This window comes from Molossus molossus, unplaced genomic scaffold (genome assembly GCF_014108415.1).
Source record: "Molossus molossus isolate mMolMol1 unplaced genomic scaffold, mMolMol1.p scaffold_m16_p_22, whole genome shotgun sequence".
In the NCBI taxonomy this organism is placed as follows: domain Eukaryota; kingdom Metazoa; phylum Chordata; class Mammalia; order Chiroptera; family Molossidae; genus Molossus; species Molossus molossus.
The window spans coordinates 3,689,206-3,716,166 of NW_023425358.1; the positions used below are offsets into that span (position 1 = coordinate 3,689,206).

The 26,961-nt window shown below is 45.4% G+C and overlaps 1 pseudogene; it reads left to right on the forward strand.

Annotated features, from left to right (window-relative positions):
* Positions 1 to 10,183: 10,183 nt before the first annotated feature.
* LOC118640309 lies at positions 10,184 to 10,832 on the forward strand (annotated as a pseudogene).
* The last annotated feature ends 16,129 nt before the right edge of the window (positions 10,833 to 26,961 follow it).

The following is a 26,961-nucleotide window of genomic DNA, read 5'->3' on the forward strand; positions in this document are numbered from 1 at the left end:
GCCAGTTTCCTTCCCTTCCTTCAGCCAGGCATTCTGTTCCTCTCGGATTCTTTCTCCTGGGCTGTCTGGTTTGGGTCGTTCCTCTGGCATGGCTTTGGAGCCGAGGAGACTTATTACGCATCTTAGGGGAAAAGAAAAACAAGCCCAAGTCAGGACTTCACTGCCGCCGAGTCTGAAGTATGGCCTCCTCGGTGAAGCTTCCGCCTGTCACTCGGGTCTGTCAGCTTAGTGCTCAGAGTGGAGCATGGCCCCCCAGTGCCAGTCCCACAGCTGCTGGAGCTCAGCATGACTGTCCCATCATTGCTTTGTCATGTTTTCCCCAGACTGCTAAATTTGGACCTTGAGCCTCTTCATGCTCAAATATTTTTGAATGGATCCCCAGAATGAGTTCTTCAAGTTGTTGGGAAGCAGAGAGGTTGTACAGAGTCTTATCCGAAAGTTCCCCTTTCCTGCTGAGGAGGACAAACTAACTATCTAATGAGTATGGACAGTAGACAAAGCACCTTGAGCTCTTCATCAGTATGATGTTATTTTACTAAAGTGTCATTCACATTGTATGTCACTGCTCATAGATCTCTTTTGTTATTTTATTTAATTGTCACAAGTACTTTATGCAAAATAAATTGTTATTATCCACAGTTTTCAATTGCAGAAACTGGGGCATAGAGACAGGAAGCCCAAGATCACATGGGCAGTAGGTGGAGAGCTGGGAATTAAACCAGCACCCCCATCTTAAATAGTATGTATCATTCTTTCTCCTGTGAATTCCACCCTAAATTTTCAGTGCCATTGCTTTTCTGATAGCCTGTCTCATCCTCTCTCATTGCTACTTCTGCAGATAGGAATTCACAAGCACCTCCTTCTATTTGATAGACCAGGGTATTCCTTAAAACATGGATACCCTTGCAAACCCAATTAAAGGCATTTGGAATAGAGAGGTAGACCACATTCTTTTCATTGGGACCTACAACCTTTGTTTGAGGCTTTGGTATTTTAAGCATGGCCAAATTTTCTTGACATTTAAAGTCAAAGAAAATGCTGAATGAAAGTTAACAGTCTACCTACTCCTATAACTATGATGTCCCTCCCTTTTGTAGATTATTCTGAAGGAAGAGTCCTGCCCCATTGCCTGCTCCACTAAACTGGTGGCTAAATACATTTCTATAAGACAAATGTATTTTTATTCTTTAGGACAAAGAAATTATAAGAGAATTTGAGGAAGCTACCACTTTTTAAAGAGAGCTGAGGAAAGTCTTTTAAGATTCAAGTCTATGCCTGGCTCATGTGGCTCGGTGGTTGAGCATTGACCCAGGCACCAAGAAGTCGCAGGTTCGATTCCTAGTAAAGGCACATGCCCAGATTGTGGGCCAAATCCCCAGTGGGGGGCATGTAGGAGGCAGCCAATCAATGTTCTCTCTTATCGATGTTTCTATCTCTCTCTTCCTCACTCTTTAAAAATCAATAAAGGAAAAAAAAAAGATTTAAGTTTATAAGTCAGCCTTTTGAGATCTTTCTTGGCTGGGCCATTCCCTCTATTTGAACTCAGTGCACAACAATCAATAGAGAATGCTAATTTCTGTTCCTGGCTGGTCTTTTGCATGCTTGAGCTTCCTGCTATTTGTCTAAGAAAGTACAAACCAAGGTAAACAAGGTTGTGCTGATGGCTTTATTAATCAGCTAGACCAATCCAAGCTGAATGATAGCTTCTGCTTGTCAAGAAGCAAGAATAAAGCCCTGGCTGTGTAGCTCACTTGGTTAGAGCATTGTCCCCATATGCCAAAGTTGTGGGTTTGATCCCTTGACAGGGTACATACAAGAAGCAACCAATAAATGTATAAATAAGGGGAGCAACACATTTATGTTTCTCTCTCAAAAAAAAAAAAAAAATCAATCAACAAAAATAAAAAGAAGCAAGAATAATTCAGCAGGGACAGCCGGTCTATTTTCTTAGAACATTTGCCCAACTAAGAATGAGATGAGAGGATTTATAAAATTGGGTTTAAAAACTAATTTTACCTATTCCTCTTTTTTTCTTCCAAAGTTTGACCATCAGCACATCTGGATGCCTCATGAACCTGAGTATAATGCTAGCGCTAGGTTTGACTCTCCTCTCTGAAGCCTGATAGCTGTTAGCAACAGCCAAACCTAATTCAGACAATGAACCTTTGGGCTATCTAATACCTGCATTGATGATACTGTGATCAAGTTTGGACGACTAATCTTGGGAGAGGATGAAAAGTGATATAAGTAAGCCTAGAATGGGAAAGAGAATAATACAGACATTTGCACATTTTATTAATTTTATTCCTGTGTGGATAGTGGAATAAGTGACTCAGTGGATTAGGATCTAGGTTTTTCAGAGCACTGGGGAAGCATCCTTATCTCCTGTTCTTTTCCACAAGGGTATCTTATTTGTACCAGCTGTGGATAGAATGTCATTTTATTCTGTTCTTCTTTATGTGTCATATTTTTAATTTTTTAATTTATTTTTAGAGCAAACGGGAGAGAGAGAGAAACACTGATTTGAGAGAGAAACATTGATTAATTGCCTCCTGCATGTCCCCCAACCAAGGATCGAACTCCAAACCTGGTTATGTGCCCTGACTTGGAATCCAACCAGCCACCTTCTGATGTATAGGACGACACTCCAACCAACTGAGCCAGGGCTCTGATACATACATTTCTTTTTACCGCATCCTCTTTTCATGCTCTTGCAACAAACATTTGTTAAATGAGAAACCAGAGGATACTGGGGAAACAGTGTTGAATAACATAATTATTTCTTTAAAGAGTTCATGGTCTAGTGAGGAAGATAAAGTAAAGGAGTCAAAGACAACTTGTTATTGGCCATAAAGAGATGAGAACAAGGTCACACAGAGCAGTGAGCCAACTGCCCAGGTCGGTTGAGAAGGCTTTTTCAGTCAGAGGTTGTAATTGAGCTGGGTTTTAAAAGGTGAGCAGTCATGTCCCATGTGGAGCAGGAAAGCATGTCTCTGTTGGGTAGCATGTGCACAGACGTGGAGTTGTGCGGGCTGGACGTGCTTGTGAAGAGTCACCTGGTCAGATGGTAAGGTGTGCTGTGGAGAGGGGAGGAGGCTGGGACAGTGAGCCAGCCGGGGTCGGACTGTCTAGGTCCACTTATACAGTCTGTATTTAACCGAGCCTGCAGGGAGCCCCAGACATTTTTTTTATCAAGAGGGTGGAAAGAGCAGGTTAGTTTTTTCAAAAAATAACTCCAACAGCAATGTGGAGGGTGAACAGAAGCACAGAGTCCAAAGTCTGAGTGCCAGGCAGGGCTACTGAGTAGTCCAGGTGAGATTCAATGGAGTCTGAACGCTGACCAGAAAGGCCGGGGAGGACTCTCCAGATGTGGAAATTAGTCTGAAGAAGAGTCATCAAAGCTTGGTAGCGAGTGGAGGCTGAGGGAAGGAGGAGGAGGAGCCACAGGCTGCGTTATGTTCTCGGCTGATGTTATCTGAACCAGGTCAGCAGCCCTGAGGTGAGATGTGACATGCTAGGTAAGAAGCAGAGCTCAAAGAGAGGTAATGAGATCAAATTTGAGCCGGATGAAGATTTAAAAAGGGCCATTTGTAAGCTTTGTAAAAACAGTTTCAATGAGGTTTTAAGAAATTTTTTATTTTTCAATAGTTTACATTCAATATTATTTTGTATTAGTTTCAGATGTACAGTGAATTTTGCAAAAGATGGGAAAGGAGCAAAATAGTAAGGAGTTAAAGAAACAGGTTGGAGACACTCAATACTTTAAAGAAAAGAGGACATGACAACTTAGAAGAGAAGTAATAATGGAAAAAGAGTTTTTATTGTATTTTTTTTTGTTGTTTTTTTTTGTTTGTTTGTTTTTTTTAGTGATTTTTAGAGAGAGTGGAAAGAAGAAAGAAAGAGATAGAAACATCAATGAGAGAGAACATCGATTGGCCGCCTCCTGCATTCCCCCCCACTGGGGATCAGGCCCACAACCTGGGCATGTGTCCTGACTGGGAATCAAACTGGCGACCTCTTGGTGCATGGGTTGATGCCCAACCACTGAGCCACACTGGCCAGGTTGAAAAGAAGAGTTTATAAAATAGGAGAAGTGCCCTGGCTAGTTTAGCTCAGTGATTAGAACATCGGACTGTGCACCAGAGAGTCCAGGGTTTGGTTCCCACTAAGGGCACGTACCTCAGTTGCAGTTTGTCCCCATCCCTGGTTGAGATCGTGTGGGTGGCAACCAGTCGATGTGTCTCTCTCACATTGATGCTTCTCTCTCTCTCTCTCTCTTACCCCCTCTCTCCCTCCCACTCTATCTAAAGATAAATGCAAAGGTGTCCTCAGGTAAGGATAAAAATAAATAAATAAATAAATAAATAAATAAATAAATAAATAAATAAACTAAAAATAGGAAAAGCTCTGGAATATGTTTGTCAGTAAAGGGGGAACAGTTGAAGAGAAAGGGAGAAATAAAAGATACGGAAAAGAGCCCTGGCCAGTGTTGCTCAGGGGTTAGAGTGTCAGCCTGTGCACCAAAAGCTTGTGGATTCGATTCCCAGTCAAAGGCATGTACCTGGGTTGCAGGTTTGATTCCCAGCCCCAGTGGGGGTGGGGGGGGACAACCAACTGATGTCTCTCTCACATCAATGTTTCTCTTGCTCTCTCTGTCTCTCCCCCTTCCTTCTACTCTCTATAAAAAAAAATCAATAAAAAAGTATCCTCAGATTAACAAAAACAACAAAAAGATACAGGAAAGAAAACAGACAGCTAAAAAAGTATGGTCTTCAAGAACTCAAGAGGTAACTATATATATTAAATCTATAGATTTATTTGATATATAATTATATGTGTAGAGGAAAGAATGAGTGGGAAGCAGTATTTATGGCCTGCCAAGCATTGTACTCGGTATCTTACATTCATTGATTTAATTCTCATTAAAACCCTATACAGGGAGAAATGAAAGCCCCTTTCTTGGAGAAAGCAGGAAAATAGCAATAGCTGAGTGCTGCTTTTTGAAGTATAAAAGTGAAGAACCATTGGCAGTCACTTCAAGAGATAACTTCAGAAGGGAAATGTAATCAGTCATTTATATTTCCTCCTTGAAGAAAAGTGAAGCCGTCTTCTGAGAGTAAAGGAGGAAGTGGATGGGGGTCAAGAATAACGGGAAGGTTTTAGATTGTTGACCACGGGCAAGCTGAAGGCTGTCCACACGGTGCCAAGAGCTTTGACATCGGAAAGTGCACTCTGTCACACTTCACCGTGGCTCGTGAGCAGAACAGAAAGAGCAGCTGGTTGGGTTTCTTTCGAGTAAGAGATGGAATGGGAAGGTTTGGCAAGGCCACAGTGCTGGTGAGACTGTTGTTGAGGAAGATGACCGAGAGAAAAGCAAAGCCAGAAGATAACTGATAAACTGCAAGGATGATGAGATAGCAGAGATTTAAGGGAGGGATAGAATGAGAAATTTCAAAGGATTAGAGGCTGAGATGCTGACTGTGTCAGAGTCACTGAGATTCTACGGTTGACCTCTAGATAAAAGGCTGTTTCAGCAGGATGTATGTCAGTGACCTTTGTATTATCGAAGATGGAGCTCTTTGTTGTTAAGTGAAAGGCTGTGAAAGTCAATGTGGGTCATAGGCAGTCCCCATCCATCTGAGTTTAGTTAAGTGTAGGCCTCTCTGGGAACAGAAGGCTATGCTGGATGACATCTCATGGTCCATCTGCCAGGTCTCATAGTAGGCACAGGTGCAGAGCCCAAATAACAGGTATTTGAGGAGTTTCCAAACGTGTGAGTGTAAGCTTTTCCTTTCTGGGACTTTGAAAAGTTCAAACCACAGAGTTGTTTTTTAATGGGGCTTATTATTTTATTTTATATCATCAAAGCCTTGAAATAAATCTGTCTCTTCTAGAGAACAGTTCTTGTCTCTCACTTCATGAAGTTTTAGGTTCATGATGTGAATTTTCTGGGCCATTCCCCACAGCTCCACTTCAGCCAAATAACATAATGGTTTCCGTTTTCATTTAATCCAACATATTCTGTGGGGTCGACTCACCACTGAGCCATATGCTTTCTTCAGGTGCCACCAGAAGCCAAGCAAATGTTGGGCCTGCTGAGGCAGACAAAGGGTCTTCTGTGATTCAGAGACTAGCACCAGCAGGTGGCGGGCCCTGCTTGTCTGGCCTCTCTGAGTTGTTCTGTTAGAGTTCCCCATGGTTTGTCTGTCCTGACTCTGTCCTCCTCACAACCCACCCCGTCTCAGGCCTCCCCTGCTCCCAGGTGTAGTTGGCCACACCGTCACAACAGCTGTCGTTTGGTGCACTTGCTTGTCTTGTTCTACATACAAACACCAAGAGAACACAAGTCTCCAGGTCATCTGAGAACAATGGCCTCATCCAAAGACAGCTTTAGAAATCAGAAAAATAAATATCCCTGCTGTGGTTTATCTACCTGCTTGTTTGTTCACCTCACGTACAGAGCACTAAAGCAAGATTTCTATGTCCGTCTAGTATTCTTTCTCACAGGTAGTTCTGGTTCCTTCCATGGCTATGGCAACATACGGCGTCAAGGGAGATGTCCAACAGTGGCCCAGGAAACAACCGCTAGAGCACCCTTCCAATAATTCAGTCATTACTTAGTTTTATGATAAATTCTGGATAAGAAATATTAAAAATTAGAATCTGAGTTGCCTTCCATGGCTTCACTTTTATATATTCCTGTCCATTTAGAAGCCTGACTATTTAGAATCATTTGATTTAACCTTCTACAGATGAGGAAAATGAGGCCCAGAGAAGAGAAGTCCATCATCCTAGCAACCCTTTCTCCTAACACAAAATTTAGTGCCAGCAACTAAATCTACAGTTGCTGGAGAAGGGTATTTTGAGGTGGGGTAGAATGATGTTTCCACTTACTTGACGCAACACGTCAAGTATTCTGGTCCTCAGCATGCCCTTCATGCAGATTATCTTGTACAGTGTCATGCTGCACCCACTGAAAATAGCTCCTCCTCTCATTGTCTGTGGGTATGTGCTTAATGGAGAGTGATTTGAGCAGGTAAATTTGTTTCACCACCACACATTTAAAAATCATATGCACAGTCGGCAAATAAAAATGAATCTTCTGATTATTATAACGTCACCTTCTGTTAACAAGCAGAGTTATGCTAATAATTAAAAGCTGACCCTTTCTACATTTTTGGTCTGTTATGCAGCAGAGAGGCTGGGACCATGGATAGCAGCAGTAGAGCTTACAGGGTCTTAGAGCAGAAGCCTTGTGGGTTTGGATGAATTTTCTATAATACAAGGATGGAGTTCCCCGATTGCCAGTCGCAGCCCGTCTCGCTTCTGGCCTGCTAAGGTATGGCATCGACTGTGTGACCTGCCCTAGCGAGGGGTCTGAGCCGCTGCTTCTTCCAGGAACCGAAATTCTCTCAGGTTACTGCCTTGTCGGTCAGTTTGACGCATTAGATGCTTAGGGCTGCAGTAGCCAATATGAAGTGAATGTCCTTAACCCTGAGATGTTTTTGTCACCCCCACAGGAGCAAACTAGAAAAGGGTAAATCATGCTTAGGAAGAAGGACATCTCCAAGTTTTATTTCTTATATACATGGGTGGCAGAAGATCATAGACAAGAAAATGTGTGGGAACCAATTAAACTGCTCAAAAGAAAATGATGGAAGTCTTCTGAGAAAGCTTCCTGGTCTCCCATTTCTATCTCCCCGGAACATGAACTTCTAATTTATATTGTGAAATCCTCCAAGAAATCATGTAGGCACTTTTGCCGGAGCTTGGGAACCCTACAAGCTAAGCTGTGCAGAACTCATGGGCATTTTGGAGAATTATTTTCTATATGCTGATTATTTTACTCTCTGATTTTGCTTTCCCCAGGGAGAATCCCATCTGGACAAAATATTATTTAACAGCCGTGTAGTCATCCATGTTAATAGCTTTACTGAGCATATACTCAGATATTCTAGCCATGAAGAGAAATGTTTGATGTGGCAGATGTTTCAGTACATTAGTAGTCTCTATGCTTTACTGTTTTCCTGGCCTGTATAAATGCTGTGAACTGCTTTCAAAAAATGTTATAAATTGTGTGTTTGTTGTCTGGGTTGTCCCTGTGTTATCTGTGTTATTGTTTCCGTCTGCTCTTGAATTACTCATTCAATAATGTTGTGTTCTGTCTGTCCAAGTCTCCCCTGCCCCAGTGAAACTGAATCTAGTTTTACAAAGTAGACCATTTCGCTGTTTTCTCTGAGACAGAAAATGGTAATGCAAAGAAACATTACTACTTATAGCCCCTTTCATGATAAACCACTGTCTCTGTTGAACTTTAAACTGAAACCAGAGTCCAGCATCCCAATGAGTCATCTCTCAAACATGGGTATCATTAAGGTCCAGAGATTTTTTAACCACAGATTTACTGTCTTTGGAATGAAAGCAGGAGAGCAGCCCAGCTCACGTCTAATGCAGAAAGGGCAAGTTCAATATAATCCGGGCACCCTCCAGATCCCTGACCCTACCGGCACCACGGCCTTCATGTTTTACTTTGGTAATAGCCTCCTGGTGCACTCGGCTACCATCTGTTTAAATTATTGCAAAACACAGACTGTGATCCTCTATCACCTAGTGTAGAGCAACGGGCTCTCTCTCTCTGCTGAGTGCTCGGGTCATGAGAAGGCAGGTGTGGGAGAAGAAATACTAAGAATGAGCTGTATTAAGACATAATTTAAAGCTCTGTTGCTCAGTGCCCACTGCTGTGGGGAACACTATGCCACATGTCTTCCCCAAGGTCCCATATAGCAAGAAACTGCTCTTCTTGAGTGACCCCTCTTCAAAGAAGTGACAGAGTTTCAATCAAAGATGTTTGACCCTGGCATTGATCCTGGTCGAATCCATATCTAAAGAATCACCATTCTCATCATTATATTCATCATTGTCATCAACAATTTTAGTTGAAACTTTTACCACATGCCAAACACGTTGCTAAGCACAGTACATTCATGATCTCACGTAGTTTACACCACCCGTGTGAGTCAGTGCTAGTAATTTCCCATTTCACAGATGAGGAAGCCAAGGCTTGAGAGACTTAACGATGTCCCCAAGGTTATTTCAGTAGTGTTCAGACCTGGGATTCAAATCTAGGTCTTATTTCAGAGCCTGAACTTCCAACATATAACAACTGTTATATGAAACAAAACCATCAGAAACTATTTACAGGTCCTGGCCGGTTTGGCTCAGCGGTTAGAGCGTTGCCTGCAGACCAAGGAGACCCGGGTTCAATTTCGGCAAGGGCACGACCTCTGCTGCAGTTCCTCCCCAGCCCTACTGCACAGGTGGCAACCAGTCTCTCTCTCTCTCTCTCTCTCTCTCTCTCTCTCTCTCTGCTCCCCTCCCACTCTGTCAGAAAATAAAAATGTAAAAATATCCTCGGGTGAGGATTAAAAAAAAAAAAGAAACTGTTTACCAGGCATTTCCTCTATGAAAGGTACTATATTATATTTATGGGGTTGGGGGTACAAAACAGCATAAGATACCTCCATCATCACATGACTTCAAATGTTCTTGGGCAAGAAGTCATTTCAAAAATAATTTAAAAATGCACTAAACACCCAATATGTGGAACATAATAAGTAATATATTAATAAGGGGGCAGTCGTGGAGAAGGTGAAATTCACAGTGGGCCAGACTACATAGACGGACAATAAATAGGAAAAGCATCTCACGAAGAAGGTGGTGTGAACAAACCCTGAGGATGAGCAAGTAGTTCAAAGCATGTTACACTGTTGAAGGTTGGGGCTGGGGCTGATGAGTTATCCAGGAATGAAGTATTTTTGTGCTCATCTGTTTGGTTAGCATATATTTACTGAATGCCTACTATATGGAGGTGTTTTGTAGGGAAAGAATGAGAGATACGGTGGAACATGTAGGGGTAGCCTGGGCCGGGGCCATCCTCGTCCTCAAGTGCCCCAGTGGTACCCTGACCAGGGCCAGTTGCCTCTCCCGCGCAGGCGCCCTGAGCCCCGCCCTCGCCAGCCCCGCCCTCGCCGTCCCCGCCCTCGCTGTCCCCGCCCTCGCTGTCCCCGCCCTCGCTGTCCCCACCCGCCAGGCCCGCGCCACCTCGCCCACCGGTTCCGCCCACCGGTTCCGCCCGCCAGGCTTCGGCCAGCGCTGACAGTGACCCAGGCCATGACCTTGGCCCTTTGGGCTTCTCTTCGTGTGCGTGGGGTCTGCGCGGAGGCCCAGCCGCCGCCGGCTGTGGGGACAGTGCCCTGCACACTCAAGGGGACAAAGCTTTCGTTGCATTCCTGAGTGATGACATTAAGGAGGAAAAGAAGATGCAGACGCATAAATCTCTCCCCAAGATATCTGGAGGTTGAGAGCTGAAAGTGAATGGGACAGAAGCCAAATCAGTGCGGAAGGTTGCTGGAGAAAAGGTCACTCTGTCACTTTCACCATTAACAACAGCACATTTGATGGAGAGGAGCCTCCCAAAGGCAGAGGTGGGAGAACAGCAGCCTGAGTTTACATCACTCCGATTTCACGGTGGGAGTTGTAGGGAAGGGTGGCGAGAAAGCCCTGGAGCTGGACTGTCACAGTCCGGAGGACGAGGTTGAACGAGAGTGAGTTTCTCCATCAGCGAAGTGAGCTTTCGGTCCACCAGCGAGTCCGACCAAAAGGGCACACTTACACACTCTGCAGAGTCCCTGGACTGGGCCTGGGGTGGACAGCCTGGGATGGAGGGTGGACAGCACTTTTGCAGATGAGTTGGTGGAGCTCAGCACAGCCCCGAGCACCTGCAGCACGTTGCTTTCCTGGAAGACCTCAAAGCTTTTGTCAAGAGCCAGTAGAGCAGACCAGACGCTGAAAACCTTAATTTTATGGTAGGTGTTGGCCAGTGAACGACACTCGTAAGGTAGACATGTGCTTTGAAATGGTTTTCATCCTAATATCATGGAAAATAATTCAAATTTAAATTAGTTCTGCTGTCTTCTTATTTACTATTTATTTATTTCTTCTTTACAGATCTATTATTTATACATTTTTTTATAACATAATGATGGACAATAAATTTGGTTTCTCTCCTCTAAAACATGAAGATTGGAGCCTCACTGATACCAAGCGTAGCAGCTGGGACTTGACCTTGCAGGCCCGAAGTTTACAATCAGCAGTGTGAGCTACAGAGGGAGTCCGAAACCTTCTCCGACAGATTGCAGAGCTGGTTGCCTCTGCCATGTCCCCCTTCCCTAGGGCTTTTCTGGACTTTACATTGTGGATTGGGCATTAGTTCCTCTGACAAAAAAATCCATTGATTTATATGGAGAGCCTGGCCAGTGTGGCTCAGTGGATTGAGCGTCTTCCCGTGCACCAGGAGGTCACTGGTTCGATTCTCTTTCTGGGCACATGCCTGGGTTGCAAGCTCAATCCCCAGTAAGGGGCATATAGGAGGCAGCCAATCTCATAGATGTTTCTATCTCTTTCTCCCTCTCCCTTCCTCTCTATCTAAAAATCAATAAAAACATATTTTAAAAATTTTGTATGGAGAATACCCATGTTTAGGCAATAGAGAAAGAAGGAACACCCATTAAAAAGTTAAAGAAGGGCAGATTGGAGAACTAGGCTACTGTGAAGTCACCAAAGCTCAGGAGGAGCCTGAAGAAAGCACAGAGGGCAGGGGTCATGGGTGTTATTTGCAACAAAAAGAAGATACAATTGTAGACCAAGAGAAATGTGATGATTTTGAGTTTGATGACTGATTTGATGATTGGTCTATCAGTGATGTTGGAGAGCAGGGGTCACAGTAGCCCTATTGCAGGGGACTAATAAGTAAAAGGAGAGATGATGGTCACAGTAGTATAGACTGTTTGTTTTAGAAGTTCCGTGGCCAAAGGAGGAGAAAATGAAGGTGGTAACAGGGACACAGAATTGATCAAAGATTTTTTTTCTTGAAATGGGCAAAACCAGTACATACTTGAAGATAGAGGATACAGACAGAAGCAGAAATTAAAGAAATAAGAAACAAAAGATGTAACAGAGGGAATTCTTTCTGTCTACTGAAATTTCATAGCTTTGTATTCTAATACCTAGACAAGTAGAATTTTTAAAAACTGGACTTATTGGTGCAGTTATTACCTCCTTCTCACACCACCTGCCCCCCGTCTCAGGTCTCTGTTCCCCCACCGTAAGTCCCTGCTACCCTGACCATCTGCTACTGGGTGACGGCTGTGCAGCAGTGATTGCCCATTTACAGCTAAAACCATCTTTTTCTCAGACAGGCAAATTTCCTGCAGAGTGTGTTTACAACATTTTAAGAAAAATTTTCTCTATTTGGTTGCTTTTCTTCAGTTTCCTATCTTTGTGACAGCACTTTTGGATATTGAAACTATGCCCTTCTGTGGAAATGAATGAATGATTGAATGAATGAATGAATATTTGACACAAAGATTTATGTACCTAGCAACGTTGAGTGTGTGTGTGTGTGTGTGTGTACACTCGTCTGAAACACAGTACATTTCAACAGTTACCTGCTGAGCAACTACCTTGCACCAGAGATTGTTAAGTGTTAGGTTGCAGAGAGTCAAGTTACAGGCACTACTGTCAGAGAAATTCACTCTTTGGGAACAAGTCGGATTTGCATACACATTTTATCTCTAACACAATGCAGGCAGAGATAGAAGTATGTCCAGGGGCTGCAGTAATGGGGGGAGTGGTATTCAGCCCTTCTTGTCAGAATGGAGAAAAGTTTCCTGGATAAGGTTATGTTTAAGCATGTAGATATATATTTTAATATATGTTTTTATTGATTTTTTTTTAGAGAGAAAGGAAGGGAAAGAGAGATAGAAACATCCGTGTGAGAGAGAAACATTGGCCGACTGCCTTCTGCACACCCCCTACTGGGAATGGGAGCCTGAAATCTGGGCATCGGACCCAGGACTTGTCAGTCCATGGGATGGTGCTCAATCCACTGAGTCACACTGGCTGGGCAAGCATTTACATTTTGAAGGGGAGTGAGAACAAGCAAGGGAAGGTGGGAAGATCATCCTAGGCAGAGGAAACATTAGCCAAGTCACCGGGGCCCAAGGATACATTATTTGGAACTACTAGATGTAAGAGAAGAGGGACGGCTTGAAGGAGATGAGGTATGCTTGGATAGGTGCACCATGTGAGGTTGTCAGGGACCTTATATGCCATGCTAACATTCTCAGACTTTGTTCTATAAATAGAGGAGAGCTATTGAGAATTTAAACAGGGTAATGTCATAATCATATTTATGTGCAGATCTAGTCTGATTGCACATGATTAATGCAAGATAACGATTCAATTAGGAAGGTCTTTGGCTTTAATTTACCAAAAACCAACTAATAACAGCTTAAACAAATATATGGTATTTTTCACACAATAAGAAGTCCAAAGAAAGGTGGTTTCTGGCACTGGTTTAGATACTTGATGATGCATTTGAGGACCCAGGCTCATTTCCACTGGACCAGTGTCACCATTTTTGCTTTTGATCCTTGTGCTGTGACTCTGTGGTTATAAGAAAGCTGTTACTGTTCCGGTATCATGTCTATGTACGAGGTGGAAAGACGGGGCAAAGAACACTGTCTGTCTCTTTTCAAGGAAGCACAGGTTTTCTCAAAAGCTTCTCTGCTTCATTCCCGGGTTGGTTGTTGACAATGGACTAATTCAGCTCTGCCATGGAACTGACTTATTTTCTACCTCCCTAAATGCCTCACCAGGCTTTAAGAATTATTTATTTCAAGACTGGAATTGTTAGACATTGTCAGAGGACATACAGGATAGAGTTAAGGAGGTGACAGAACAAGAATAAGGACCATATTATTCTTCAAGGGGCCCCTGTTCTCTATGCGGAGCAATTTAAAACTGTGTAACAGGAGGTAGGAGCAAATGCTCCTGGCTTTGGCGGACACTCAGTGTCTGTATCAAGCTCTGGGCCACGAGTCTCCTACAAATTGGGTTTTAATGACTCAAGGTCAGATGACAGCACTGTGCCTTTCTCAACACTACTTTGAGCAGTTGTCTGGCTGACCTGCCTCTGGCAAGCAGGTTGCCCAGAAGCCCCGCCCCTGCTTACCTTCACAGGTGCAATGCAATCCCTCATCCCTGTTCAACATGTCAGGAGGAAGGGACCAGCTCTCGCACACCCATCTTCTTGACTTACTTCTAAATTTCAGAAATAGCAAAGCAACATTGCAGTGTTACAAAAATGCTTTAAAAATAGGCAATCATCCATGATCCTGCCTCTCTAATGAGCCAGGGTGCGATCTCGTGTAGTTTTCACCACAGAAATGTTTTAGGCGTGTCTGTAATCAGAGTGTGCACAGTTGTGCATCCTGCTTATTCACAGAGGCAGAGCTCATGACGATGTGTTCAGTAAGTGCAAGCTGATGCACAGCTTCACCGGAACAAGAGGGCCCAGCTGTTCCCACTGTTGTTACTGTAGATTAAATACGGATGAGCAATGGAGATTATAGGGCACACTGTCTTATCCTCACCTGACGATGTTTTATTTTTTTACTGATTTTAGAGAGAGAGGAAGAGGGGGGAGAAAGAGAAAGAAACATTGATGTGAGAGAAACATCTATCGGTTGCCTCCCGTACGTGCCCTGACTGGTGATAGAACCTGAAACCTAGACATGTGCCCTGACTGGAACTGAACCTGCAACCTTTCAGTGTAGACAATGAGGTTCAACCAGCTGAGCCACCTGGCAGGGCTCAGACACACTGCTTTTAAGGTGCAGCCGTAGGGTCCTAATACAGACCATGGGAAATAGCTTAGCACGGAGTTGGGTACTTGAGAAGGACTGGGATCCTGGGCAGTGAGACCAGGATCACTGTATTACATTTGTCCCGAAGAGGAATCATTCCAAGTGCAAACTCCGTCTCTCTCATTTTTGACCCTGCGTGTGATTCTCTTTTTTGTTTCTATTTGCCCAAATCTTACCCTTTAGTCTGGCAGCTATTCAAGGAACAGGAATTTCCTTTAAGGGAAGTGGGAGAACTTGGACCACGTCCTTGGAATTTGAATTCTCTCTTCCCACAGGGATTGTGTCTGGGTTGCTATTCCTGCTCACTCTGTGATTTAAGTAGGTGCTATGTTTTAGAATTGCCATGGAATTTTGGAAACTCAGTGACTGCTAGTTAACTAAAGTAACACACGGAATTGCAATTCACCATTCTTGTTCAGTTCTGCAAGTCAAATCCACAAAATGTACGTGGAGTTCCACCTGTATTAATTGGCACTATCCTTTCTTCCCTTCCACCCATTCTTGAATCATTGCCAAGAACTGCTCTAAAAGAACACAAGTGTCGCCCAGCTGGTGTGACTGAGTGGGTTGAGCATTGTCCCGTGGACTGAGAGGTCCAGTTCGATTCCCAGTCAGGGCACGTGCCTGGGTTGCGGGCTCCATCCCCAGTAGGGGGCGTGCAGGAGGCAGCTGGCTGATGTTTCTAACATCAATGTTTCTATCTCTGTCGCCCTTCCTCACTCTCTAAAAAATCAATAAGAACATATTTTTAAAAAATGAATAAAGGAACACAATTGTCTACTTTGACAGACAAACCACGTGTACCTTCCAGTTTTGCCTCTCAGCTCCTGAATTTCTCTTACAGTCTGATACAGAGGTCCAATAAGACAAGATCCTTGTGTTCATTTCCTTTGGACTGATTTATCCTAGGACCCTGGGAAGCACCTCTTCTGTCTCTTCTGTGCACCTTGCACCACAACCAGAGCTATTATAAAAACCAAAGATAAATGCTTCAAAACCTCAGCAGCCAAATTAATTTCAGAATTATCTCACGCGTGCAAACTGAATGATCAACCTCCAGTTTGATGAGAAGCTCTGGACAGAAAAAGCATTAATGTCTAGAGGTCAAGTGGGTGCTCAGTGCAGGAAACAGGGCAGTTGCCTTGGAGGACCTGAGTCAAGGAGTCTCTAGAGCGGTTCTCAACCCGTGGGTTTCCACCCCTGTGGGGGTCGAATGACCCTTTCGCCAGGGTCACCTAAGACATAACAGCAGCAAAATTACAGTTATGAAGTAGCAATGAAAACAGTTTTATGGTTGGGGGTCGCCACAACACAAGGAAGGGTCGCGGCATTAGGAAGGTTGAGAGCCACTGTTCTAGAGTGGGACCTGTCCATGGTAACACCATCAAAAGGAGGAGAAGGTACCCTCACTGAGGAGGCGAGCTGGGTCTGATGGCATCAGAGAGGCAGGTGAGGAGTTCAGGGAGCGAGCTGCCAGGGACAGGGTAAATCATCCTTCTGCCCGTTTTGTCCGTTCTGGCTTTAGTTACGCTCCCACAATGACCAGTCTCTGAACTGGACATGCTCCCTGCCCTCTGCCCTGAAGACCATGTAGAGCAAGTAGGAGATAGCACACACTTAGAAGTCCCGGTGGCTTTCTGTCCTCCGTATGTGGAAGGCCTTGAGGCGGACTGACGAGAAGGGTGAGACACCCGCAGAGAAGGTTCACAGGCGATAGCGAAGCTGATGGAAACGGGCTGCCTTTCACCCCGGGCCGCAGCAGAAAGGACATGGTGCCGACGCGGTCGGGGGCCTCTGTGAGCACGGCTCCGAGTGTTTGGGACGGAGTGGGGCGGCGCGGAGCTCACCGCCGGCACCTGGCGTCCCCCTGCCCCTCCCCGCGCCGTGGTCTTATTTCCTCCCACAGGCGAGAAGCCACGGGCCGCGGGCCGGAGCGCGGGACTCGGCACACCGGGCGGCAGCGCAGGAGGCGGCGCTGTCTTCCCTGCTCCTCTGAAGGCTGTTGAAGTTGCCCAGGTAACGGAATTAGTTAGAGGAAGGCCTGGCCTGGAGCCCTGTCTCACCTGACTGTAAAACCTGTGGTCGTCGACTCGCGGACATTTCACTCTTACGACGTCGTTTCTCGCCGAAACCCCAAGACCCGGCTGTGATCCCCCCGCTGCCCTCGCTGACGTTTCCTGCTCAGTTTGCTCACCTGCCCAGTGGAAGTGTTAGGCTGGGTGTTGTCTGACATCCTGCTAGTTCTTAAGTTCCGTGCTGGTCTCATGCTTAATTTCAAGCAGAATTTCCGTCACCTTGCTCTTACTCGGTTTGGACCATCTCGGGGAGGTGAAGAGACTCCGAGTTCCTTTCCTTGCTGTCTGTTGGGCGCCTCCCTGGGCACAGAGCAGAGGCCAGGATGCCGCGGCCTGGCCTTTGGGACTTCCAGGGAAGCAGGAGCAGACACTGCGGGGTCCCAAGCACAGCGTGTGCGGAAAGATAACCGCAGATGCAGACGTTTCGGGGGCTAATTCCCGCGGACCCCGCGCAGTGGGCTCAGAGACGTCCGCGTCCCAGGGCTAACGAGCATCAGGCCCCGCATGGGGCTTAGCAGGGCCACCCGCCGCCTCCGCTCAGTCTTCTTTCTCTTATTCTTTCTGTCCTTTTTTTTTGTTGTTGTTCCCCTGTTTTTCTCATGTAACCCAGTTTCGGAGGCCGCAGGAGAGCATGAAGCCTTGAACGTTGTCAGCTAAAGAGGAACAGGGAAGACGGTGACAAGGGAGGGAGAAAGGATATTTTTCTATTTCTCTTCAAATAGAGTGAGAGGGAGAGAGAGACACACATCGACTGGTCACCTCCTGCACAACCCCGACCAGGGCTGTGATGAACCACAACCGAGGTCCATGTCCTGGACCGGAACTGAACCTGCAACTCTTTGTTCCTCACGCCGACACTAACCACTGAGCCAAGCCAGCCAGGGCTTGTCTGTCTTTTTTATTATAACCATCCGCTGGGTCTGAAGTGTATCTCCTTGTGGTTTTGATTTTATTTCCCTGATGTCAGTTGATGTTGGGTATTCTTCTTTGGAGAAATGTCTGTTTAGATCCTTTGGCCATTTAAAAATTGTTTTCTTTTTGTCTTTTATTATTGAGTTGTAAGAGTTCTTTACATGTAGCAGGTCCTCAAATAACATTTCATTCAGTGTCTTTTTGTTATAATGTTGATGATATAAACTATTGTTTATATCAATGAACCTAAGGTAAAATTGGTCTCATAATACATTGTTTCACTAAAAGTCACAGAGCCTATCAACAATGCTAAGTGGGGACTTGTGTATTCTAGCTGCAGGCCCCCTATCAGATATATGATTCACAAAATGGAGTTGTCTTTTCACTTTCTTGATGGTGTCCTTTGAAGCAAAAAAGTTTTAAATTTTGAACATGTCCAAGTTATTTGTCTTCTATTACTTGCGTTGTCAATGTCCTATGTAAGAAACCATTGCCTAATCCAAGGTCACAAAGACTTGTGTTTATGTTCTCTTCTGAGAGTTTTGTAGTTTTAGCGTTTACATTTAGTTTTTGAGAAAGTAAATTGCATGACATGTAAGACTCAACTATTCCTTTCTCACACGTCATCTGACATCAAGATAAGAGGAAAGGAGTGTGTCAGAATCCTTTCTTACAGGTGATCCAGTGTCACCATTTAGGAGACAAAGCTTTCGGAGACATCCGCAGAGATTTGTTGGTATCGTCAGGCTCGGTGCTGACGTGTTCAGTGGGCGGCAGGCTGATCACCTCTGCAGCTGGCCCACCTGGTGAGAAGTAGATGAGGCTGTGCCTTCCCCACCTGCACACCAGCACCTGCTGCGGCCTGTCCTTCCTTCTCTGCAGAGAACCTGTGGCCGAGAGCCTTTCATGAGTTGACTGGTCCTCTCTTGTCCTCTTGTACACATGCTAGTGCACCTCAAGCCCCTAGTGCCTCACACCCACCTGTCCACCCACCTCTCTCCTGAGCCTGTGAGGCAGCTTGGTTTTCATGGGGCTGTATCGGGATAGTAATCAGCTCTGTTTCTTCCCACGTGAGCCCCACTCCCTCCTCCTCTGCCTGCCTTCCTTGGAGCTAATTCATACATATCTCAGGATGCTGCTTCTTTTTAATTTTTTCTCCTGCTATAGATAGAATTTATGAGGTTTCCATGGAAACGCCTGGCCAGAGGTAGGGAACTTTTGAACAGGGGTGAAATGATCAAGGTTTGCTCATTTCTGTGGGGCTCTGGGGTATGTCCCTCATTCTTCTTCCACCCACCCCACCCCCAGCCCTTCTTGGGCAGCTGTTAGATCTGTTTCTGGGTGGTCATCTGGGGCCCCAGCCCTGTCCAGGGGCAACGTCCCGGGTGCTGTGGCTCTAAAGGCTCCTGCTAGGTGCTTCTCTGTCGGTTTTAGATAAACTCTAATCTAATTTCCTGTGTTCCACAGGAAAAGGGCAGGCTCCTGGTGGCAATCCAGGTTCTCCCTACTGTGTTGTGAGGCAAGTCCTGGCCAGAGATTGGGTCCCAGATCACTAGTGTTGTGTCCGTGCCGCTGGACAGAGACGGGGGTCACGCCTGTGGTTGTGGTGGCACTGCGTTTAATCTCACACCTAAGCTGCCAATCCAGGTGCCTTCCTCTGTGTTGCGCACAGCTGTGCCCAGCATCCTGAGAAAGATGTTGGGTTTTGTGGATGACACCTGGGTTGTCACACCTGGGTCAATCATACCTAAAAAATCGAGTCCCATACCACAGGGATTTCTTTAACGTGATATTTCAAGTGGGAAGCATTTAGGTGGATCCTCTGTACCACTCACTTCCCAGAGATCGCGGGCGACCTGAAGGTGGAGTGCAAACAGTCCTGCGGTGGGGCCGCTTCCTGGTGGTGGATGTTGAGGTCCTCACATGCCAGGCCTCAGGCATTCACACAAAAGCCAACATGCTGGCACTAGACGAGATTCAGGCATCCAGACGTTCTAACCTGTGGCCACCGTGTACGAAACATGTATTAAAGCTCCCCGCGGGCTCTGGAGTTACTGCAGACACTGAGAAGCACGCGTGCCCTGAGGACTACCAGTGGACCAGATACGTGACACAGCCGCCGTCTCTCGGGACTGAGCGATTTTCCTCACGATGAAAAGCAACTCTCTTATGTGAAAAATTGCAAACTACTGATTTATTGTAAACCCATTATCTGGCCCAGAGAGAAGGAAAGAGTGGGGTGGTGCCGGCTGGACGTCCCGGCCAGGACCCGAGGCTTTGAGTGGGGTACAGGTCCATGTCAGCACCCCTGCAGTGCTTAGCATGCCGGGGACCACGCCGTTTCCAGTGCGAAGGAGGCCCCCACCAGCGCCCCGCAGAGCTGGCTCGGAGCCTGGGAAAGAAACTACACAGTCAAAGTAAAACTGAGGTGGTTTCACCTTCCCAGAATAAGAGAAGGACATCGACGAAAAACCGACGGGTTTGGGAGGGGGGAGGGTATAGAGAGGGGAGGACAAGGGAACAGTAATTCGGAGGGTTTGCATTTTTTCATTATCCTTTTGAAAAGCAAATTAATATCTTAAATTTAGTTTCTATCGCAGAGTGTGAATCACAACAGAAAGACTGGCCAGGCTTGCTTTCAAGACCAGAACCGGGAAGAGCTGGAGCCTAATTGTAGCTTCAGATCCAGTACATTTCTCTCTACTCCTGAACCTGGCCAGTCAAATCCAGGTTTTATTTCTGTAGGGGATTTCTAGAGAAGTTGAGAATAGTAAGGTCCATGATTAAGCATCATTGATTCTTAAATTATTTTGGGTGTGAGGTTTAAACTGATATTGATCTCCAAGGTTCAACTGAGAACTCGCATGTATCATGAAAAAGCCTTCTTCTTTCCATTATGAAGACCTTGCGGTCGGATAAGGTACACATATGAATGTGTGGGGAAAGGTAAGCATGTCGGGTGACTGCTCTGCAGCGCGAAAACGCATCCAGGAATATATGTGAGCAGGTGGCTTGCCGGGGCTTGGCAGGACGCAGATATTGCACTTAAGGTAATGGGGGAATGTTTAATAAAGGGACTCTTTTCAAAGGTGTGGGCGGAGTTAAGGGAAATCAGAAAGGGATGTTGAACCCCTGTGGAGGTCAGCGACAGCTGCAGGGGGGGCTGCCTGAGGGGAGCTGTGACGTTTGGTACAAGGATGCAGTCAGCCCACGCTGAGTGGCAGAGAGAAGCCAGAGTCAAATCCATGTCCCCATCCTCTCCAGCCACTGCCTCCCTCAGCCAGACCCACCCAGGAGCCAGAAGGCAAGGGGGCCAGTTATGCTGTTCGTAAGGCTCAGCCTCCTTCCGACATGATGGAGAGACAGAATGGGTTTGGAGGGCGCTTGGCCAGAGTCCAGTGGTAATTGCAGACAGTTCTGCGAGAACTCCTGGGCTCACCTGGACTTGCACCTAAGTGTTTCTTCCTCAGAATCTCCTTTTTCAAATCTATTCTGTTTCTTTCCTCCTATGGCAGGAAGAATCTTATTTACAAAGTGTGGCATTTTGATTGAGTGAAAATACGTGGACTCTGGAGTTAAGTAATGTTCGATTGAAATCCCTGCTGAACTACGTATTAAATGTGGGCCTGGGCGGTTCCTAAGCTGCAGGCTCCAGTCTCCTCGTCAGAAAAGGCAGGGAATACTGGAGGCTCAGGGTTGGTCTCAGACCCGCGCCCAAGTTCTCGCTCTCCATGTAATTCATGTTTCTCCCGGCACAGGGGTTGGCTCCTCCAAGTGTCCAGTAAGTGCTGGCTATTCTCATAAATCCTCTACAGGTGCTCCGGTAATGAATTATTTCCTCTTTCCTCAGTCGTCCACATCTTGTTCCCCAGGGGTTTGTTCTTCTATATGAATACACTCACATAAATATACTCCTGATGTTAAAAAAGAAGCTTCTTGTCCGCCAGTGTGGCTCAGTGCCTGAGCGTTGTCTCATGCACCAAGAGGTCGCTGGTTTGATTCCTGGTCAGGGCACATGCCTGGGTTGCAGGCTTGATCCCCAGCAGTGGGCATGCAGGAGGCAGCCAATCGATTTTGATGCTTCTTGCTCATTGATGTTTCCATCTCTCTCTCTCCCTCTCCCTTTCTTTCTCTCTAAAGTCAATAAAAGCATAAAGAAAAAAGAAACCTCTCTCTCAGCCTTAATAACCCTCTAGTGCACCACAGCGTGGCTATTGTTCTCTTCTTCTGTTGTTCTGATTTTCTTGAAAAATCAGCATACACTTATTGTCCCCAAATTCTTCTCTGCCCCTTGACTTCTTAACTTCTGCAGACTGGTCTGTTCCCACCATTGTGCCAAAATTCTCTCAGAGGTCTCTGACTCCCATTTGTCAAGTCCAGTAGCCTCTTTCCAGGCCTCACCCTGCGTCACAGCAGCTGGCATTCCCAGTCTTGTCCTCCTTCTTGAACTACTCTGCGCCTTGGTTTTCCGTGCTGGTGGACTTTCTTGGCTTCCTGGTGGCCTGTCTCAACCCTCCTGCCCACAGTCCCCGCCCCACCCATTTCTTGTCTCTCTCACTCACTACATGTAGATGTGGCTGGTCACTGGTGATTATCTGATTGTTTCCTCCTGTTGCTTCTACTGTCGAGTTCAGGAGGGAGGGACCTTGTCTGTCTCGTTTACGGTGTCATTACCACCACCCGACCCAGCACCCCAGTGCTTGATACAGCAAGTGCTCAACAAATATTAGTTGAATGGAGAACAGATTCTAATATTCCTCCAATGTTTTTTTTCCTTAGCCTTTGTGTCAACTGTGTGCTCTCCAATGAACACGTCTGACCTTTGTTTTGGACTGTAGATCAGGAGTTGGCAAACTGTTTTTTAAAGGCTTTGATAGTAAATGTAGTATGTCAGGCTTCAGCCCATTCACTCTCTGGCACGAATTCTTGGCTCTGGTGCTGTAGAGCAGAGCAACCCGACACTGAACTCACAGGTGTGCCGTATCCCAGTAGAACGATTTGCAACTCATGCTGCCTGCAGGCCATGATCTGCACCCTCTTCACTGCCTCATGCTTCCAATCAGTGGCTATTGTCACATGATTGACTTAATGCCACCTCAGATTCAGTTCAGCTGACCTGAAATTATCTTCTCTTTCTTCATTTTCCAAAAGCTTATCTACTAGCTGTGATACTCAGCTCAGTCTCTGTTATCTCCAGTCTTCTATTATCCAGGATAGAAACTGAGTCACCTTTATCCTTCCCTCTCCCTATCCAATCCATGACCAAATTCTGACCCATTCATTTCTGCAATTTTTGCCAAAACAGTTTGTACTAGAGCTCTCACGAACCTTATCATTTCTCACTTTAAATCTTTTTTTAAATTTTTCAGTTACAGTTGACATATAATATTATAATTAGTTTCAAGTGTAAAATCCAGTGATTAGACATCATGCAACTTACTAAGTGATCACCCTGATAAATCTAGTACCCATCGGACACCTTACATAGTTATTAACAGTACTATTGACAATACCATAATCATTACAATATTATTATTACAATACATATTTCCGTATGCTGTGACTATACTGTAACTACCATGTTGTACTTCTTAACATCTTCACCATTTTTATCCATCTCCCCAACCCTCCTCCCATCTGGCCACTGTTAAAATGTTCTCTGTGTCTATGAGTTGTTCCTGTTCTGCTTGTTCATTTATTTTGTATTTTATATTCCACATATAAGTGAAGTCATATGGCATTTGTCTTCCTGTCTGACTTATTTCACTCAGCACAGTACCCTCTAGAACCATCTCTGTTGCTGTAGATGGTAGGATGTTATTCTGTTTTATGGCTGAGTCATATTCCATTGCATATATATACCACTTCGTTATGCATTCATCTATTGATGGACATTTAGGTGTTCTATATCCTGGCTACTGTAAATAATGCTGCAATAAACATAGGGATGCATATATATTTTCAATTTAGTGTTTTGGGTTTCTTCAGATAAATACCCAGAAGTGTAATTGCTGGGTCCTTCTCTGTCTCTTGTTATGGCCTTTGTTTGGTGTAAGTATTGCTACCCCAGCTTTTTCCATTTGTTTCCATTTTCATGAAATATATGTTTTCTATCCCTTTACTTTCAGTCTGTGTGTATCTTTACATCTGAAGTGAGTCTCGTGTAGACAGCATATGTAAGGGTCTTGTTTTCTTATTCATTCAGCTTGCGTGTCTTTTGATTGGAGCATTTAATCTATTTGCATTTAAATTAGTTGTTGACAGAGATGTATTTATTGTCAACTTATTACTCTTATTTTTAATCTTTTTTTCCCTCTTCATCTTAAAGAAGGCTCTTCAACATTTTTTGTAATATTAGTTTGGTTGTGCTGAACTCCTTTAGCTTTTCTTCTCTGGAAAGCTCTTTATCTGTCCTTCAATTCTAAGTGATAGCTTTGCTGAGTAGAGGTATCTTGTTTGTAGGCCCTTGCTCCTCATCAGTTTGAGTATTTTTTGTCAATCCCTCCTGGCCTGCAAAGTTTCCGTTGAGAAATCATTTGATAGTCTTATGGGAACTCCCTTGTATATAGCTAACTGCTTTTCTCTTGCTGCTTTTATAATTCTCTCTTTGTCTTTAACCTTTGGCATTTTAATTATGATGTATCTTGGTGTGGGTCTCTTTGGGTTTATCTTGTTTGGGACTCTAAGTGCTTCCTGGACTTGTATGTCTATTTCCTTCAGCAGGTTAGGGAAATTTTCTGTCATTATGTTTTCACATAGTTCTTTAACTCCTTTCTCTTCTTCTGGCATCTCCATGGAATGCTTGAAGTTGTCCCAGAGGCTCCTTATACTACTCTCGTTGTTTTTGGATTCTTTTTTCTTTTGCTGTTCTGATTGGGTATTTTCTGCTCCCTGTCTTCCTAATCTCTGATCTGATCCTCTGCTTCATCTACTCTACTGTTGACTCCTTGTAATGTCTTCTTTATTTTAGTTAATGTATTTTTTTTTTTTTTTATTCTCACCCGAGGACATTTTACCATTTTTTGTTCAGGTGGAGTGGGAGGGAGAGAGAGGGACAGAGAGAGAGAGAGAGGAAACATCGACGTGAAAGGGACGCATCAAGTGGTTGCCACCCGCACGACCAACCAGGGTCGGGGGACAAACTGCAACCGAGGTACGTACCCTTAGCAGGAACCGAACCCATGTCTCTCTAGACTGCAGGCCGACGCTCTAACCAATGAGCCAAACCGGCCAGGGCTGATGTATTTTTATTCATTTCTAATTGGCTCCTTTTTATATTTTCTATCTCCATTTTTATGTTTCCTATCTCTTTGTTGAAGTTCTCACAAAGTTTATCCACTCTTCCCCAAGTTCATTAAATATCCTTATAACCAATGTTTTGAACTCTGCATTTGCACACAAGATTTCTTGTGTTCATTTTGTTTAGTGCTTTTTCTGGAGTTTTTTCTGTTCTTTCATTTGGGACATGTTTCTTTGTCTCCTCATTTTGACTGTCTCCCTGTATTTATATTTATGTATTAGGTAGAGCTGCTATGTTTGTTTCCTGGGCTTGGTAGAGTAGCCTTATGTAGTAGGTGTCCTGTAGGGTCCAGTGGCACAGCCTCCTCATTCACCCGAGCTAAGCATTCCAGGTGCGCCCCCTGTGTGGGCTGTGTGCACCCACCTACTGTAGTTGAGCTTTGATTGCTGTTGGCACCTTAGTGGGAGGAATTTACTTCCAGGCTGATTGGCTACAGGACTGGCTGTGACCACATAGAGAATCAACTGTGCAGGGGCTGACCCCACAAAGCAGGACCTCACCTTCAGCAGGTCTCTGGTGCCCTCTTGTGTAGATGGTTGGGTGCTGCTTCAACATGATCTGGAATTGTCCACTGGGTGTGCTGGTTCTGGGGCTTGCAAGAGGTGTAGGCCAAGTTCAATTGCCACCTGTGCCCTGCCTGGAGCCACCCAGCATGAGCTACAAACTGATGTGCAGATGGCTGCTACTTTTGCTGGGGTTAGAGGTGCCCGGGAGAGGCCACGCTGAGAAGCAAGGCCTGTTGTTGCTAGTGCCAGGCCTGGGACCACTTAGTGAGAGGTACAGGGCACATCAAAGCTAGATGTTGCCTGTTTGAGAGATTTTAGGAAAGTCCAAAGCGTGAGCCAAGACTGACTGTATGGAACAGCCACTGGAAATGGCTTGGGTGAGCCGAAAAGTTGTGTGGGCACAGGGTCTCAGGGAATCACTGGACCTAGTCACACAGTGTGAGCCACGCTGAAGGAGACTCAGGTGCGATGCCCATCGGCTGGCCTTGGGGGGAGGGCTCAGCAAAGGAACAGTGGCCTCTGCCAGCACTCCTGTCTGACAGAAAGCTGCTGCCAACTCTCCCCTCAAAGCCAGACACTTGAGTTTCTCCTGTATGTTCCTGGCACATTTCAAGCGGCTGCCCCAGCCCTAGAGCTCAGTATGAGTGAGTCCGAGTAAGTCTCTGTGGGCCTTTTGAGAGGGATGCCTTGGATTCCAGAAGCTTCTGTCTACCTCAGCCACAATCCCTGCTGGTCTTCACAGCCAAAAGCTGTGGGGACTTCTCTTCCTGGCAGTGGAACCCTTGGCTGGGGTGGGGGGGAGGTCTGGGGGGGGGGCTGGTTCCCTGGCTCCTCAGGAGGCCCCTCTGAAGCTGAGAGATTCCTCTTGATTTTTATCTGCCAACTATGGTTGTAGGCCCAGCTTGTTCCAAGTCTCTGCACCTCCTACCAGTCTTGATGTGGCTTCTTTTTTATATCCTTAATTGTAGAACTTTTGTTCGGCTTGATTTCTGGTGATTCTGAATGATGGTGCTTCTGTAGTTTAGTGGTAATTTTGTTGTGGTTGTGGGAGGATGCAAGTACTGTGTTTACCTCCGCTGCCATCTCGACTGGAATCTCTCATGAACTTTATCTTGATGACTGCATTTGCTTCCTAATCACTAAAGATACTGCTGCTCACCTAGAGGCCCCTCAGCCCTCAGCCCTGAGTGAGTCCCACATCCTGCCACACTCCCGCTCAGCCTTGCAGTGTGGTTGGCTGTTCACACCTCTGTCCCTCCTCGGTGTAGCCAGTTTCTGGAGGACAGGGGCCAAGGCGTACTCATCCTCATAGATTCAAATTTAAGTTAAAGCCTGGCACACTGAGATATCGTTTGTTGAACTGAAGTACATGTTTAGCCAAAAAGTTCTTTACTGGGGTC